General features: G+C 42.7%; 1 non-coding gene across 1 annotated transcript; it reads right to left on the bottom strand.

Annotated features, from left to right (window-relative positions):
• Nucleotides 1-4980: 4980 nt before the first annotated feature.
• Nucleotides 4981-5053, bottom strand: trnar-ucu. Its single transcript has one exon. It is a non-coding gene; the product is annotated as a tRNA-Arg (tRNA).
• Between the last annotated feature and the right edge of the window lie 1417 nt (nt 5054-6470).

Consider the following 6470-nt stretch of genomic DNA (forward strand, 5'->3'; position numbering starts at 1 on the left):
CATAGAAATTTTTGTGTAATCATGTTACATATGTGGAAGAGTTATTGTAATTTAGTAGTTTATTTTTATTTCATTTTGAGTTTTTGTATTTAATTCAGTTTAGCTGCGTTTAGTTTCCAGAGTGGATATTCTTATTTCACCTTAGTTTTTATTGTTTTCAAATATTTAGATTTCATTAGTTTCATTAGCTTCGTCTTTTTAATTATTATTTTAATTATTATCTTAATTATAGTGTGAAGGGCCTGTCTCAGAGGCAGGATTTGGGAAAATCAGTACAGGTAGTAAAATAAAAACACAGAAGTTCTTGAACATCATTAACTCAAGTTTGTAGAGTGATCCAAAATCTCAATAAGCACGCCTGCATCAAAAGGCCAAAATGAACAAAAACTAAAATTAAAGATATTTTATCTCTGTTTTTTGTTCAAAATGTTTTTTCACATCTATTTTCAGTTTAGTTTTAGTTAAAGAAAAAAAACCGTTCATGCTGTAAAACGTTAAATGTAATGGAAACTGGTCAAAATGAGATTAACTTTACTGGTAGGCATCCAGTGTATCCCAAGCATATTTTCCTTAAAAATCACTTTTTTTAAACAAATAAACCTTTGATTTTATTCATTTAAGATGCATTTGACTCAAAATGACTGCTTCATGTTCACGAGGGCAAAGAATAATTTTTTAAGGCAGCGCTGATGTTAGTCTGATTCTGCAAGTGGCATCGTAGCTGTGCAAAACTCAACACTTTTAGCATTAACTTTCACTGAACCACCAAAAGGAACAAGAAGCACTCTGAGAGTGCAAACCTACACCAAGGCAGCTATATACATATATGTATAGTAAGTTTGTAGTAAAAAGAAGTGCAAAATGTAGGCTCTTGTTTTTTGCCCTATTGAACCCCTTTTAATATACTTTATATTAAAACACATAATATTTTTTATTTATGTGGGTAAATTTCAAGTTTATTTTGTTTAAAGTTTCAAATTGTTATTCAGTTCAGTTTAATTTCATTTATACAGCACCAAATCACAAGAACAGCCGCCTTAAGCTGCTTTATACTGTAAGGTAAAGACCCTTCAATAACAGAGAGATGACTGCTTACCAGTAAGCACTTTGGTGACAGTGGGAAGGAAAAACACCTTTTTAACAGGAAGAAACCTCCAGCAGATCGTCAGCAACATAACAAAGTCAAAAATAAAGTAATGTGATATTTAGAAGCCTTATATATTATACTATATGTCTGTATGCTGTCAATACAAACAATGGCATGGTTAAACAGCTCTTTATGACATTATTATCACTTTCACCTTCAGATCAATATATTGAGCTTGAAGCAAAGGTCAGAGGTCAAATACCTTCTGTATGTGGGTAATAAAAAACCACACTCAGGTTTTTAAGCTCAAGTTTTAAGGCCCATTGTCTTTTTTTTTCCGAATTTGCAGGTCACAGAAAATTTTTATCGCTATAAAATTTTATATTTTACTTGTTTGCAATGTAAACTTCTAAACAGCTTACCCCAAAGCTGCACTGCTGTGTGGTTCCACCACATCCGGCACAGCTGTCTACATTACTTTTTAAAAAAAAATATTTTTTTGCCTGTCCCATTTGGTTCTTTAGCCGTCAGAATTAAAGGAGACCCAATGGATTTACTTTGCCAAATGGATCATCATGGCCTTGCTGTATTGGTCCATTTGATCGACCTTTGTTGTTATTATTTATTTTATTTATTTACTTGTTACAGACGGGACAGACATGACTGAGAGATAGGAAAGGGAGAAAGAAAGAGGAAGGAAAAGAAAAACAGAAGGGAAGAGGGACAGTGAGAAAGGGCACTTAAAAAGAGAGAGAGAAAAAAAATCTCCTGGATCACCTGTTGAGAGAAAAAGAAGAGAAAACAAGCAAAAAAAAAAAAAAAACAGAGCAACATACTAAACACAACACCATCACGTTAATCTAGCTAAGTGTAAACAGCAGTAAATACTAAATATTGAATGTTGTTGTGCAGCAAGCAGGACCGACAGTGCACAATGTGCTTGGAAGTAGGAGCCAATAAAGCTGTAGTTTATGTCTATGAACAGTGAACACCTGTGTGGATCAGCGCGCTTGTATTCAAAAGGTTTCCCCATGTAACGGTCTCTAGAGGGTGTAGAGAGCCATAGCCCTGTCCCCCAGGGCATGAAGCAGGCATGGAGGAGATCCAGGCTCCAGACATCCAGAGGCCCCAGAGTGCGAGAGCCCAAGGAGGACCACCGGAGGGGCATCCGTGCCACCCTCCTGGGAAGAGCTGAGGAGAGCCCCAGATGAGGGGTCACCCAGTAGCCACGGAGCAGAAGCCAGAGGGGGCTGCAGTGGCGTGCCCGCCGGCTCTGCCGGCAGCCAGCTGTGCCAGAGTGAACCGAGCCGCAGGCCCAGAGGCCGGAGGCCCGAGGGCCCCCTTGCCCCGGAAGAGGCCTGACAACACAGGCTGCCAGGCCCCGCCAAGTAGCCACCAGGAGTGAGCTGGTACATACCTGAGGCCCAGCCCCGGACACCAAGAACCACCAACGCACCGACCCCTGAGGGCATCAGTCACCGGCAGGGAGTGTGGTGAGGGGAGATAGGCCTCCATACTTTGGAGGGCCTGGGAGTTCCCAGAGAGGTGGAGTCTAAGGCCCGACCTGACATATAGACACAGACAAACAGGCACACACAGACACAAACATGCATTCCCACCCTCATGCACACATATACAAATACTTAACACTCACCCAACGTAGGGATAGACATACATGGACATGTACACACAATCACACACCCCAAACATACTCTGTACCCTGGGTCCAGGTACCCTCACTGTCTACATTACTGCAAAACTGAAATTATTAATGACTTTCTGTGGAACCAGCGTTGATCCCTTTGGCCCACGTGTTTGACACCCCCAGGCTAACGTGTGCATAACCTTAAACCCTTAACGCCAAAACTGACATACAAATGTGGTTCAGTTCCTCATGTTTAATAAAGTGTAGATTTGAGGGGGAAAACGGGAGCAGAAATATTAGTTTTCATAGATTTCTTTAATGCACAATCTTATTCATCAGCTTCAAAGTCTTTCCTGCTCTCTTCTGAGCAGAAGCTCTGATATTGGGACATTTGAAACCCAAATAAACTGTGAGATGCTGTTTTTCTTAGTTTAGAGGGGTTTGTTTCTAGTTTGCAAATTTTAAGGAAATGATGCCTGTGCTTCTTTTTTTTTGTCTGTATGCCTCAGATACATAGTTGAGATGAGTATCATTCCTATAAAGCAATCATCCCAACCACAGACATGTGTGACACGTGTTGAGCGTGCAGAAAGTCTTGAACATGAGCACAAATCCCACTGAAACACATCTGAGCCCCGTCCTGATAAATCTGTTGTAAACATCAAAGCATGTTACTTCCTCAAACAGGCTCGGTATCAGGCAGCACTGCCAGATACTTACGGGACTCTCAAGTGAAGTGTGGAGCCAAGCGAACATCCATGGCCATGAGAGACACTCATATTTGTGTTTGTGTCAATTCAACAGGGATACCTTTAAACGAGAAGAGCTGAGAATAATTCCTATAACTCATTGTGTTATTTTTCAGCACATGTTGCTTCGTTTTGTGTTTTTTTATATATCAAACAGGTTTCGAACAGTCACCAGATCTCAGTCCAACAGCACACCTTTGGGATGAGGTGGAACAGGAGATTATAATCGTGGATGTGCAGCCGACAAATCGGCAGCAACTGTGTGATGCAGTCATGTCAACAAAATCTTTTTTTTTTTTTGCCTGTCCCATTTGGTTCTTTAGCCGTCAGAATTGTTGTCTGAAGACCAACAAGGAGACCCAATGGATTTACTTTGCCAAATGGATCATCATGGCCTTGCCGTATTGGTCCATCTGATCGACCTTTGTTGTTATTATTTATTTTATTTTATTTTCAGTTGTTACAGATGGGACAGACATGAGTGAGGGATAGGAAAGGGAGAAAGAAAGAGGAAGGAAAAGAAAAACAGAAGGGAAGAGGGACAGTGAGAAAGGGCACTTAAAAAGAGAAAGAAGAGAAAAAAAATCTCCTGGATCACCTGTTGAGAGAAAAAGAAGAGAAAACAAGCAACAAAACCCCAGAGCAATATACTAAACACAACACCATCACGTTAATCTAGCTAAGTGTAAACAGCAGTAAATACTAAATATTGAATGTTGTTGTGTAGCAAGCAGGACCGACAGCGCACAATGTGCTTGGAAATAGCAGCCAATAAAGGTGTAGTTTATGTCTATGAACAGTGAACACCCGTGTGCACACCTGTGTGGATCAGCGCGCTTGTATTCAAAAGGTTTCCCCATGTAAGGTCTGCTAGAGGTGTAGAGAGCCATAGCCCTGTCCCCCAGGGCATGAAGCAGGCATGGAGGAGATCCAGGCTCCAGACATCCAGAGGCCCCAGAGTGCGAGAGCCCAAGGAGGACCACCGGAGGGGCATCCGTGCCACCCTCCTGGGAAGAGCTGAGGAGAGCCCCAGATGAGGGGTCACCCAGTAGCCACGGAGCAGAAGCCAGAGGGGGCTGCAGTGGCGTGCCCGCCGGCTCTGCCAGCAGCCAGCTGTGCCAGAGTGAACCGAGCCGCAGGCCCGACGGCCTGACCGAGCAACAGGCACCAGGCCCCGCCAAGTAGTCACCAGGAGTGAGCTGGTACATACCTGAGTGCCCAGCCCCGGACACTAAGAACCACCAACGCACCGACCCCTGAGGGCATCAGTTACCGGCAGGGAGTGTGGTGAGGGGAGATAGGCCTCCAACAAAATCTTTGAGGAATGTTTCCAGCATCTTGTTAAATCTGTGAAGATTTAAAGACATGGCCAGTGAGTGCAAAGAGGAACCATTTCTAATCCAGCTTCTGTCTAAAAGTGCTAGCAGAGGATGGTTTTGATCCATCGACCTCTGGGTTAGGGGCCCAGCACGCTTCCGCTGCGCCACTCTTCTGGAATTCACCCCAGATGGGACTCGAACCCACAATCCCTGGCTTAGAAAGCCAGTGCCTTATCCATTAGGCCACTGGGGCCACACACAGTGACCTTGACATGCTGCATGTTGTTTAGCATACAGCTGGTTCATTGTGTTCAGCTCCTGAGCAGAGCTCTGAGCTTCACTTTGTTTGGTTGGTGTTTCTGTTGTTTGTGGAGACTCATGAAACCACATAAGGACCAGAGAGTAACTATGATCTGGATCACTGGGTCTAGTTACATTAAACATTAAGTCTTTATGAGTCTTGGAAGCATCTTTCTGAATTTATACCACAAACAAGTAAGAAAGCTCTGAAGGCAAAAGGTGATTCAGCCCTTTACTATCAAGGTGCACCTAATAAAGTGTCCAGTGAGTGTATTTTCCTATCTCTAGTCCATTTATATTCCTGTCTTTTGTGTCCTTACTCCCAGTTGGCTTACTTCATTTCCCATTTACACCACTATCATTCCAGTCTATTCCAGTTTCTCCATGCCCATTTCTATTTCAAATCCCACTACTGTTCCTATTCCCATTTCCAGCTCCTCTATCAATTTCTTTTTCCATTCTCAGGCCCGTCTTCCTAGCACTTGGTTATTAATAAAGTCATACTGTTTAAAATGATCAATTGTATAATATTAAAGAAAATGAACAACATTTCCACCCCTGCAGCATTTAAAAACTGTTACTTTAACCAATAGTCAATACACACAGAGACTAAAACACAGAGTGTACTATGTAGTGTCAGGCTAACACCCACAGTGTGGGGTAAAGCAAGTTATATGCTATGGTTCAGAGCTCTGACAGGAATTACTTATCGTTCTTCTTACACACACACACACACACACACACACACACACACACACACACACACACACACACACACACTGATTCAGAGATTATCAACGAGTATGGCCATTGAGTGGAAATTAATTTGCCACTGGTAATGGATAGAGACATTTTGCTGAGATGCGTAAAAACAGCTGAACTGCCAGCGATTACCTGCTGGAATCAGCCTTCATCAATATCAGGATAATTACAAAGCACTTCTGGCAGTGCGTGAAATGAATGGAGCGTGCAACAGATTGGGCGGTGGCCATAGATGTCTGCAGATATTAGGCCTCCTCCTCAGAGTGGCTCCACAAGGGGTTGAAAGCTACCTGAACAGACTGGAGCTGCTGCTGCACCAGCAGCTTCAGGAGGCGGGTAAATCGGAAGAGAACTGAGTGTAAGAGAAAAGCACGTTCGGGAGCAGACTGAAGAAGAGAGCAGAATTAGAATGAAATAAGTAATACACACCATAAATGTATATATACTTATATGAAAAAGACTGTCAAGAGTCCTGTGAAACACTAAGTCCACCCCATGATTCAGTAGCTTGCAGAACCACCTTCAGCAGCATGGTTTTGTGCATTATGACCAGACATGTCCACTTTGGTCTCGTCTGTCCAAAGGACATTGTTCCAGAAGTCTTAGAT

The sequence above is a fragment of the Haplochromis burtoni genome, unplaced genomic scaffold (genome assembly GCF_018398535.1).
Source record: "Haplochromis burtoni strain Fernald_Lab_line unplaced genomic scaffold, NCSU_Asbu1 Contig_38, whole genome shotgun sequence".
In the NCBI taxonomy this organism is placed as follows: domain Eukaryota; kingdom Metazoa; phylum Chordata; class Actinopteri; order Cichliformes; family Cichlidae; genus Haplochromis; species Haplochromis burtoni.